The sequence below is a fragment of the Vanellus vanellus genome (assembly GCF_965231255.1).
Source record: "Vanellus vanellus genome assembly, chromosome: 22".
NCBI classification, from domain to species: domain Eukaryota; kingdom Metazoa; phylum Chordata; class Aves; order Charadriiformes; family Charadriidae; genus Vanellus; species Vanellus vanellus.
In genome coordinates this window covers 3,408,491-3,420,107 of record NC_138927.1, presented here as the reverse complement: position 1 = coordinate 3,420,107, position 11,617 = coordinate 3,408,491, and the positions used below count along the sequence as shown (strand labels likewise).

The following is an 11,617-nucleotide window of genomic DNA, read 5'->3' as shown; positions in this document are numbered from 1 at the left end:
TGTGGGTGCTCTGTGTTTCTGGATGCTTGGTGTCTGTGGGTGCCCTGTGCCTATAGGTGCCCCATGTTTTTGGGTACCCCATGTCTGTGGGTGCCCCGTGTCCGTGGGTGCCCCATGTTTCTGGGTACCCCATGTCCGTGGGTGCCCGTGGGTGCCCCGTATTTGTGGGTGCCCCGTGCCTGTAGGTGCCGCATGTTTGTGGGTACCCCATGTCCATGGGTGCCCGGTGCCAGTGGGTACGCCGTGTCCGTGGGTGCCCCGTGTCTGTGTGTGCCCGATGCCCGCGGGTACCCGGGGCTGATGTGAATGCGTACAACGTGTCCGTGTGTCCGTGTCCGTGTCCGTGTCCGTGTCTCCGCGTGGGTACCCCCCCCCCCCGCTCCGGTGCTCCGCTCCCCGTCCCCCCGTCCCCCCCCGATCCCGCACTCACCGGCGGCCGCCGCGCCGCGCTCCTCCCGCCGGGGCCGGGGCCGGGGCCGGTGCCCCGGGGGCGGCGGGCGCTGGGCTCCTCCGCCGCTGCCGTGGCCATGGAGCGGCGGGAGGCAGCGGGGCCACCGGCTCCCAGCTCCCCGCTCGCCCTCGCCGCCGCCGGGACGTCTCGGGATGGAGATGGGCGGGGGGGGGGGACGGGGACGGGGGACGGCGGGTTCCGCCCGGCCCCGGGTCCCCGCCCCGGCCCCGGCCCCGCGGGGGGGCGGAGCGCGGAGAGAGGGGGACGGGAGGAGGAGGAGGAGGAGGAGGAGGAGGAGGAGGAGGAGGAGGGGGGGGGGGGGGGGGAACACACGGGCCGCCCCCCTCTTCCCCTCTCTCGGTGTCCCCCCCGCGGGGGGGGGGGGGCGCTGCGGCGGGGCCGGTCCCGGGCCGTGGGAAAGTTGCGGGAAGCGATGGGGGGGGGGGGCGGTTCCCGGCGGCGAACGGGCCGCCGCTCTCCCGGGTCCCCCTTTCCCAAAGGGGACCCCAACCCCCGGCGCAGGATGGGACCCCCGAGGGGACGCTCCGACCCCTTTCGCCCTCCCCCCGCCCCGTGGCCTACGATGCATCACCGCATCCCATTTCTCCCAGTAAGGCCAGCCCGCCCCGGGACTGGGGCTGAAGGACTCTTCCCGTTCCCGCTGCGAGAGCACAGGAGAGCTCAGCAGTGGGGATAAAAGCATCGCCCCAAGTTGACTTTGGCAGCCGAGGCGGTTGGTACACCACCCCCCGCCCCCCCCCCCCCCACCCCCCCCCACCCCCCCCAGACAGCGTTTCAAGCGGGATCCAGAGGCACTTTCTCCCCCGGGAAGGCGCAAAGAGGAGAGCTTCTGCAAGGAGACAGCTCTGAGAACAGCCCTTTGCTTTGTTTTCCTCTGAACTTGCTAAAGAGACACACACAGACCTCTCCGTCAGCCCCCAAGGATCGCGGCACTGCATCCCCACATCCTCATCCCCATCCCTGCATCCCCATTTCCCCATCCCCACATCCCCACCCCCATCCCCATCCTGGCAATGCCATCCCCGCATCCTCACCCTTGCATCCCCATCCCCGCATCTCCATCTCCATCCCCACATCCTCACCCTCACATCCCCATCCCCACATCCCCATCCCCTCATTTCCATCCCCATCCTCTCATCTCCATCTCCATCCCCACATCCCCATCCCCTCGTCTCCATCCCCATCCCCTCATCTCCATCCCCATCCCCGCATCTCCATCCCCATCCCCATATCCTCACCCTCACATCCCCATCCCCACATCCCCATCCCTGCATCTCCATCTCTATCCCCACATCCTCACCCTCACATCCCCATCCCCTCATCCCCATCTCCATCCCCATATCCTCACCCTCACATCCCCATCCTCACATCCCCATCCCTGCATCTCCATCTCCATCCCCACATCCCCATCCCCACATCCCCATCCCCGCATCTCCATCTCCATCCCCACATTCTCACCCTTGCAACCCCATCCCCGCATCCCCATATCTCCATCCCCATCCCTGCATCCCCATCCCCACAGGGAAGTGAGTAGCATCCCACGGCTGTAAGTGCCAGTGGTACCTTGCGATGCCCTGCAACAACTGTTCCCAGCTTTCACCAACATACTCACGCACCAACACTACAACCCAACGCCTCGGTAAGTGCTGACGAGATTCGGCCTCATTACACCCTCGAGCCACCGATGTTTTGCAGGCAGAGAGGCTGTTTATCAGCCTTTAATTAAAAACGCGCGGAACTTGCATTCCCCCTCTTCCCCATAACTGTGGTAAATCAAAGAGCATCAAACCAGACCCCTGCTCTCCCCACAAAACACGACCCTGCAATTCCCTGCGTGACTTTGCCACCGCCACCCCACGGCCCGTAAGCCAACGCAATCCGGTCATCCATCTCGATGGCAGGGAGCACCGCCCTGGAAAGGAATTCAGGGGTAACGCTCAGCAACGGGGCGCGGGATGCCGGTTCCTCGCCTGTCTCCATCACGCGGCAAGTCGATGATGGGAGAAAGAAAATCCCCACTTCGGGGTTGTGCTGCGGAGCTGCTGCACCTTCCCCCCCCCCCCCCCAGGCTCAATCAAAGCAGCGTTTGGGAAACTTTGGAGCTTCTTGAGCGATGAGTGCTGGGGAAGGGCGAGGGATTACAGCTGTGGGGTTGAGCTGCGCCGCTGGACCGGGGCGATGCCTCGCTCATCCCGGCTATCCGGGCAAGCTAACCCACCCAGCTGCCCGGGGAGGAATGATGTTTGACTTTGGCGTTTCATGCTGTTCAAGCAACGCGTTCAAAGTCTTCCTTTGCCGCCACTGGAGACCATCTGGGCACTCCACAATCCAGAAGAAATTAATGCTTTTGAGCAAAATTTGATTTCTATTCAGAGGCTGTACCTGTGCCAGGCAGAGCCAGCCAACGAGCCGGAGGGGGAAGCGGCGGGAGCTCAGCGCTGATGGCTTTAGGAGTGAGGGTCAGCGCTGTCGGCAGCGCGGGCAGGGAGGGACCTGGCAGCACGGAGCTGGCAGAGGTCCATCACACTCAGGCGCTGCCTGTCCCAGTGCAGGAATCTGCTCAAAAGCTGTTTTCCAGTTGCAGGTCGCCCAGTGATGCCCCCGGTGGGTCGGTGTCCCTGCGTGAACGTGATAAAAGCCATAGGAGGCAGCGTAGGGGAGATGGCAGCTGCCTGCAGTTCTCCAGGGATTAAAGCTGGACCGTGCAGGGGATACGCTTCTGCAGAGGAAGATGAGCTCAGGGTGGAAGACCCTTCCTGGGGTACCCAGCTCATGGGGCGGGAGGTGGACGATGCCGGTGCCTGTGTCCTTACAGGCTGTGGGATCACCTCTGGAGGAGCAGAGGGGTGAAGGGGAGAAAAGAACCCACTGAGGACAGAGGTGACAGAGGGGAGGGAGAGGAAGGGGCTCAGGGAGGGGGTTCCGGAGCAGAGCTCATGGCAGGACAGGAAATGTGCAGGACCAAAGGCTCAGAGCACTGTCCCCAACCTCTGGGAGAGGGTGGGCAGCAGTCGCTCTCACAGACACGATTTGGACGGGGAGGAACAACAAAAGACAGTATGAAAAAGAATCGACATCACCGTCACTCTTTGGAGAGAGAAAGAACGAAATCTCGTGGTAACTGGGCACCTCCTCTTGACTTTGGGGGGAGGGAGGGCATCCAACTCCACCTTGTTTCAAGCTCTGGTGATCCTGGCAAAGCCGCCTCTGCTCTCCGCTGCCTCGGCTGGGGACCCAGCCCGGACAGGAGGAACCATGTGGATGGAAGGAAGGAGAACTAGACAGCGAGAGATCACAGCCAGGATCTGAGATCAGAGAGAAGGAATGTTGTTATGGAGAGGCTGAAAGCTCGGGGTGGGGATGACTCATGCTGGAGAACATACAGCTGTTGGAGCGGGATTTGGCACCGGCTCGCCGAGGCTGCGGAGCCTTCCCCATTAGCAGAGAGGGAAGAGAGGAGCCTCCGCGCTGTCTCCGATCTGGCAGAGGCATCCGCCAACCTGTGCTGGAGGTGATGGGGAGGGGAACGCTGCCTGCCAAAGCGGGGTCATGACCGGGAGAGGTATTTTTTTGGCAGCAGGCAGGGCTTAGAAGCGAGGTTTCTTGCCAGCAGGGTCCCTTCTGGTCGAGGGACCTGCAGGGGCTTTTCTGCTTTCGGCTGTGGCCGGCGATGCTGCCCCCGGGAAGGGGGAGTCGGAGCAGCGGGGCTGCGATGAGGCTGGATGGGGCAGCTCCGCTCAGCCCCGGGGCTGCAGCCGTGGAGATGTACAAGGTACAAAGCAGACATAGAATCAGAATGGTTTGGGTCGGAAGGGACCTTAAAGACCATCCAGTGCCAACCCCTGCCCTGGGCAGGGACACCTCCCCCCAGCCCAGGTTGCTCCAAGCACCGTCCAACCTGGCCTTGACCACCTCCAGGGATGGGGCAGCCACAGCTTCTCGGGGCAACCTGCGCCAGGGGCTCACCACCCTCACAGCCAAGAATTTCTTCCTGATATCTCATCTCAATCTCCCCTCTTCCAGTTTGAAGCCATTCCCCCTCGTCCCATCACTCCATGCCCTTGTAAGAAGTCCCTCCCCAGCTCTGCTGGAGCCCCTTTAGGCACTGGAAGGGGCTCTGAGGTCTCCCTGGAGCCTTCTCTTCTCCAGGCTGAACCCCCCCAACTCTCCCAGCCCGTCCTCCCAGCAGAGGGGCTCCAGCCCTCCCAGCATCTCCGGGGCCTCCTCTGGCCCTGCTCCAACAGCTCCGTGTCCTTCTCCTGTTGGGACCCCCCGAGCTGGAGGCAGCACTCCAGGTGGGGTCTCCCCAGAGCGGAGCAGAGGGGCAGAATCCCCCCCTCGCCCTGCTGGCCACACTCCTCCTGATGCGGCCCAGGATGCGGTCGGCCTTCTGGGCTGCGATGGCGCATGGCCGGCTCATGGTGAGCTTCTGGTCCATCAGCACCCCCAGGGCCTTCTCCTCAGGGCGGCTCTCCAGCCATCCCCCGCCCAGCCTGGCGTTGTGCTTGGGGTTGCCCTCTCCCTTCCCCAGTAATGGGGAAACTGAGGCACAGACCGGGGATGTGATGTATTCCCACCACCAAGTCGGATACGGAGATTGAAAAAAAAAAAATCATTTGCCACAGCTGTTGGTCACTGCTGCATCCTTGGCCCCGTGGCCCCGCACACCTCGCGCTGGGAAGAGACACCGTTTTGTGGCTGGGAACAATCTCTGGCTGAGGAGTCAGACCCCCGTCCCCTCCCGGGCTGCTGGCGGGGCGCGAGGGCTTTCGTCCGGCTTCCATCCCGCGGGAGAGGCTGTAACCACTTCCCAATATTCACAAAGCTGCCGCCGAGGGAAGGGGGAAAAACCATTTCCCCCCCATCCACCGAAAGCCGAGGCAGGCGGGGAAGGAGATTTGAGCAAGGCATTAGGAGCAGGAGGATGAGCCAGCATCTTCCCAAAGTCCCTTTCAGAGCTATTTTTTTTTTTTTTTTTTTAATTTTTTTGGTATCACGCCTGGAAATAACCACAGCGCCAGATTCCCAGCGCCGTGGGAGAAAAAGCTCCATCGGCTGCTTCGGAGGTGGCCCCGTTTCGGTGGTAAGTGAAGCGACTGTAAATATAAACAGACTTGTTATTAATCATGTCCTGTAAATGTGGAGTCATTATCTTTATGTCCCTGGAAAAGTAATTATCTCCGGCTTTTCAATAAGAACTTGGAAAAGCCTAAAGACTTGAGTTCTGCAAATGTCATCCCTCTCCGCGCAGAAGAAAACCTGCATATTTTCACAGATTAATACAAATCGACCAAATTGACAAAACGAGTGAGTTTTCATATCGTTCCAAAGCTTTAAGTGAAACGCCTCTTTCTTTCCATTGATTTACAGTCCTGTTTTGCAAACTTCTGTATTGCACATATCACGCTGTACTGTACGACGCCGTATTTTATTCTCCACCCAGTAGTACTCGTACAGGAGACGAGGTGGGACCTGATTTACGGGATCTCTCCTCCACTGCCATGTAAAGCCATTCTCCCTCGCCTGACCAGGCTCGCGGGTCGCGGAGCTCCGCGTAAAAAATTATTCCTTCCCTACAAACAACCAAAAAAGAAACCTTTTCCAGTTGAAGGGAACATCCAGCCGACGACCGCGGGCCAAAAGGCGGCTCTGTGAAGTTTTATGCAACTGAAAGTCCACGGAAACATCGCCACGCTTGACAGGAAATATTTGGGAAGATAACATTGCCCTGCTGCATTTACATTCCTGATGCTCCAGCGGCAGCGCGGGGAGAGGAGGAGGAGGAGGAGGAGGAGGAGGAGCGGGGAGCCAGATGCGGCAGACCCAGGACCGGCACTTGCCAGAAGCCACTTGGCCATCGCATTTCCAGCTCCGACGACGCAGCGTCAGCACAAAATGGGAGGAAATCCGCACTGAAGCTGGTTTTAATCTCAGCCGGTGTCTCTAAAGCAGAATAGGTACTCTGCGTAACGAAGAGAGAGCCAGAGGGAAGGTGCCCGCTCCCATCGTGTCCGTACCCACCGCCTCGGCAGATGGCTCGGGCTGGGGGGCAGTGTCCTAATTTTAAGCAGCCAGAAGCGTTCAGGAGCGGGTTTGGGTTTGTTTTTTGTTGTTTTTTTTTTTGCCCCGGAGTAGCTGCCTCTGGCCATCGCTTCGTTGTCTTGGTCACGTAAGGGATGGAGATCCAACTCCTGGTGGGAGGAGGGGACCATCTAGGCAGGATTATCCCCAAACGCACCGAAAGGCTTGTCCTTCCAGCTCTTTTCCAGATTTCAGAAAGGTTCCCGCATCAAAATGTTTTGGTTTATCATTTCGGTTATATTCTAAATTACAAAGCATTAGCGCTTGCTAATGTCGAAGTAACAAAAATAAAAGCTGGAGCGAAGTGCTTCAGCTAAAGCTGGGATGGGGTATTTCACAGAAACGCAATATTCCGAAATTGCCTTTTCATTTCAAAACGAGCCGTAACATTTCCAGCTCCGCACAGCTCTTGGGGGGAGAGGAGGGGGGGGGGGGGGGGGGAGGTAATTTGTATTTTCAACCCTCTCTCGCTTTGCCGGAGCGGGCAGGGGCAGGGCAGGGCTCGGGGCAGGTACGGCGGGTCGGTAAAACCCCGGTGGTTCGGGGGAGAGGTGAGGGATGTCCGTGGTGTCTCACCCTGCAGGAGAAATCCCAGGGGAATCCAATGAAACCCTCAGGGCCAAATTTTAACGTACGCAGAGGGAAATGCGTTTTCAGACCCTGTTTAATCGAACTGCCGGACTCACCGCTGTAGGAGCTCACGGACGAGCTCCAAAGGGGACAACTTGATGGAGAAGTGCTTCATCGGCAGCTAACGAACGCGATCGATGGGGTGACGTCTGCCGCCGCAGAAGCCCTTAAGGCATCGGCGCTCTGAAGGGACGGAGCACACCGGGAAAGCATCGTCCTCCGCACGCCCGGCCCTCGCCCCAGTCCCCGACCCGGGCTGGGGTCTGCATCCCCAACCCCCCCCACACACCTCCTGCCCCTCGTTTGTCCCCTCCCTTATTAAATGACGCCCTCATTAGCACCCGGCCCTCATTAGCAGCTTGCTGGTGGGGGAGAGGGCTGCTCCCTGGTCCCGACGGAGGGACCCTCTCAGCGGAGGTGACACAGACGGGGGCTGGCAGCGTCCCCACTCCTTGTTCTCCCCAGTGGGACACGGAGCCCTCCTGTGCCAACCGTCCCCTTCCCAAAATGCTTCCAATACTCGTTTCGGTGATGCGGAGACTGAGCATCTCCGCTCCATCACGCGAGGGAAACCGCAGGGCTCAGGCGTTTGAGCAGCCGCGAGAAGAGAATGTCCCCTCACCCGCCTCGGTCCACAAGCTGAGGACACCCCTTAGGTCAGCTCATTAAATCAGCCTTATTAGCAATTAAGATAACTGAGTCCTTCATTTCCCAAATGCGGCGAATATGCACAAAGCAGAGACGTGCCCTCGCCGATATTCGCTCCCTTAGACGGTGTCTCTCGCTGTGTCTGAGCTCCCCAGGCAGCCCCAGAGAAGGCTCCGGTTCTGCCATCAAGCCTCTAAAGGATCAGCAATTTAAAATAAAAAAAAAAAAAGAATTAAAAAAAAATAATAATCACCCAACGCAACGGCTGCAGCCTTTTCTTGTACATTAAAGTTAGTTCCCGCAGGTCAGGTAGGAGCAGGAGGAGCCCGAGCAGTGTCTCGGCACTAACACATTTATCTGCTCCTCGACCCATCAGCTGCGTCTCAGCATCTCTCAAACGTTATTGCATTTATCCGCGTCCCCGCTTCAAATAACATCCCAGGGCGCAGGCAGGGAGCGGAGGCCTCGGGATGGGGGGAAGGACTTGGGCAAGATCCCTCGGAAAAGGAGGCGAGCCCAAGCTCAGACACAAAGCTTTCCTGATTTGGGATATTCGGCTTCATCCCTGGATACGGGGCTCATCCTCTGCGGTCCTTTCCTCGACAGATTCGGATCCCCCCACCCACCCACATGGCTTCGCAGGCACAGAGCCGCCGCGCCAAAGAGCATCTCTCACTTTCCCGGGCTTGGGAGGATGCGAAGCGCTCCCACGCGTCTCGCTGCGTCGCTCCCGGCAGGGCGGCCCCCCCGCGGGGCTCGGCGGGGGATGTCAGCCCTATACCACCAGAACCCCGGCACGGACCCCCATCCCGGTCCCCATGGGACACCAGTCCGGCAGCGGGGCTGGAGCTGCACCCTGGTCCTGTTTCAAGGTGATGGTGGTAAATTTAAACAGTCGCGGGGTGGGGGGGTAGAGCAGGGCCAAGGGTTTGAAGCTACGAGGGAACGGAAGGGCAGGAGGACTCAGCATCTTTCAGGGAGGTCATTTCCCTCTGACCAGCTCAAATGTAGAGGTTTATCTCTCAGTTTTTTCCTCCCCTGGGAAAGTCCTGCTCCTTCCCCCCCCCGGCTGCTCGCCCGCTCAGCGAGATGAGATGTGGTGGCCTCATCAATGGCCATGGGATCCACCCAACGGGCACATTTCCACCCAACGGGCACATTTCCACCCAACGCAAGCCAGAGCAGGGCTCATTTGCCATAGGGTGCCGGCGGCGAGCGTCCGGGAAGAAGGCAGAGCAGCTCCCCACGATTCCATCTTTGCAGTTTCCTTCTCGCGAATGAGAAGATCAAGAGGAAGGAGAAACAGAGAGGGGATGTGCGCTGGCATCCTTCTCCTTCCCTGCTGGAAAAGTCGGGTGCTGTGGACGGAAACCCGGCACACCAGTTACTCCTGGGAAATTCTATGGGCTCCAGTATCTCTGTGCTTGACCTTCCCAGCAAAGGCCGAGCAGGGACAGGAGTGGGCTCCATAGACGGAGGAGAGCAACGAGAGCTATTAACGCTAATGGGTGGGAAGTGGCCATGAATAAATCAGCAGCATCTTTGTAGCCATCAAAGCCTGAAACCCTCCAGGATGGAGCGAGAAGCAGAGGGGATGTCAACCCGACGTGCGTTTGGTTTACGGTAGGGGCTGTTCGATGCAAACCCAGCAGACTTGGCCCCGTGGACCCCCGCCCTGCTGCCGCGGGGTGGGATTTTGGACCTCACCCCCTCCAGCCCCGTGCAGAAACCCCCTCCCAAGGCTACCCTGACCATCGGCGAGCGAAGCCTTTTGTTTCCGAATGCATCCGGGCTGGACCTGTGCAGGGGTTTCGCACTTGCTGTGCCCTTTCGATGCCGCAGACGGGAGAGAAGATGCCGGGAGGCATCGCCAGTTCAAACCTCCCCTTAACCGGACACATCCTTCTACCTCCAACCATCCAGCCCGGCCTTGGTAATCCCAAATCCTACGTATTAGGCATTTAATCTTGCATTTTATCATGTCTCCTCTTACCAGGGGGTCTGAAATGAAAAGGGAAGCAGGCAAGAGCTGAGCTTCTGCGGGTTTAATTGGTTCTGGCTGCCGGCGAAGAAGGAAGGAAGGAGGAAAAGGCAGCGGTTTCTTTTGCTGGCTTTCCTTGGCGTTTCCCGAGCAGCTATAATTATTCTGGGAGAGAAGAGATGCAGCATCAGGGGAGGGAGAGGGGGGGAAAATGCCCCCTCCCTGGCCAGAGGAGGAACTTGCATTCGCATCTCAGCCAGCGCCGGGCACGAGGGAGCCGAGCGGCTCCGTGGAGCCGAGCCAGCGGCCCGGGCTGGAGGCCCATGGACAGTATTTTCCATGATGCAAACTGGGGAGGGAGGGAGAGGGGCCAAGGCGGGACACGGACAAGTCAGGGGTTTGGTGCCTTTGATGTCTTCTCCTGCCTCGCAGGAAAGCTGGAGGCATCTCCCCTGCCAGGTCCTGGGCTGGTGCTGCGGAGGATCCCAGTTGGACCAGATGCTGAGCACTGGAAGCAGCAGTGGGATGAACTGGGGACAGAGGCAGAGGGGACGCGGAGCAATGGGCTGGGGGCGGGGGATCCCCCTCTCCGAGCGCTGGAAGCGGGCAGCAGCCTGGTTTTGGCCGTGGCTCCCGGGCGGTACCCCCAGCGCAGGTCCCAGCTCCGCTTTGCTGATGCCCTGTGGGTCCTGGGATATAAAAATCCCAATTTCCATCCCCTCCCCCCGGGATGCTACGTGTCCTCTGGACACCTCACTTTTTACCCCAGAAGTCCCAATGCAGGATACTTCGCCGTTAATGCCATCTTGCTAGTCACGCGTGGATCCTACTGATGCTAATCAGAAACGGAGCTGCCCTGGCTAATAAAATGCACTTGTTTAATTACTATTGGCAGAGTGGAGAGTCTTTAATTGCATTTCCCACCCCCCACCCCCCTCCAAGACATAATGAGGGACTGTAGTTTGACCTCAGCTGAAATATCTCTTAGCAGCAGGTAGGTACCTTCACTATGCTACTTTCTAGAGAAAAATAAGCAGAACCACAGCTGACGGGATAGAAAAAAAAGCCCAAAGGGTGAAACTGTAATCACGCTTTTCCTTATTTACCAGGAAAAAGCAGGATGCGGGAATTTCAGCATCCCACAGCAGCGACCACCGGCTGCTGGGGAAGGTCACCGGGAACCGCTGTCTGGGACGCCGCAAAATTTCCCTACTGCCAGCCCGCGGGAGCTGCTGCACGTCAGGGGGAAGAAGATGAATTTTGGAAGAACGACGCGCACTTAAGGAATAACGCAACCTGCCAACCACTTAACGAAGCCCAGATAAATGGAACCGACAGCTGGAGCTCACCCAGGTAAAACTGCCAGAGCAAGAGGGCTCTGGGGACAGGCGATGAGCTTGGGGGTAAGGCAGGACACTTTCGGACCCGGATCTGCGAGGTCTTTCCCTGCGTGGGTGTCCAGAGGCGGTTACAGCTTTGGAAAAGGGGCAGAAGGAGGAGGTGGGATGTCCCTCCTTGGGCTGATGCTCCGCAGCATCCAGGACCACGCTGTGCTACCGCATCCTCGCTGCCCGAGCCCTCTTCATTCCCGCGCCGTCACTGCCACTGGGGTGATAAATGATCCAGAAATGGGCAGTTTGAGGCCACCGAAGTGGCAAATCGCCCTCCAGCAACGAGCCCGCCACCCCAGACTATTTCCCCGCTAAAGGCTGCAATTAAGATTCAAGTCAGAATTTTTGCAAGTAAATGCGTTTTTCCCCTTAAAAATAAGAAAGAAGAAGGAAAAAAAAAACAAAAAAAAGTGA

The 11,617-nt window shown here is 58.8% G+C and overlaps 1 long non-coding RNA gene across 1 annotated transcript; it reads left to right on the top strand.

Annotated features, from left to right (window-relative positions):
- The first annotated feature begins 2,065 nt into the window (after window positions 1-2,065).
- LOC309680660 lies at window positions 2,066-5,704 on the top strand. Its single transcript, XR_014269966.1, has 3 exons — window positions 2,066-2,111; window positions 5,488-5,555; window positions 5,669-5,704. It is a non-coding gene; the product is annotated as an uncharacterized lncRNA (long non-coding RNA).
- The last annotated feature ends 5,913 nt before the right edge of the window (window positions 5,705-11,617 follow it).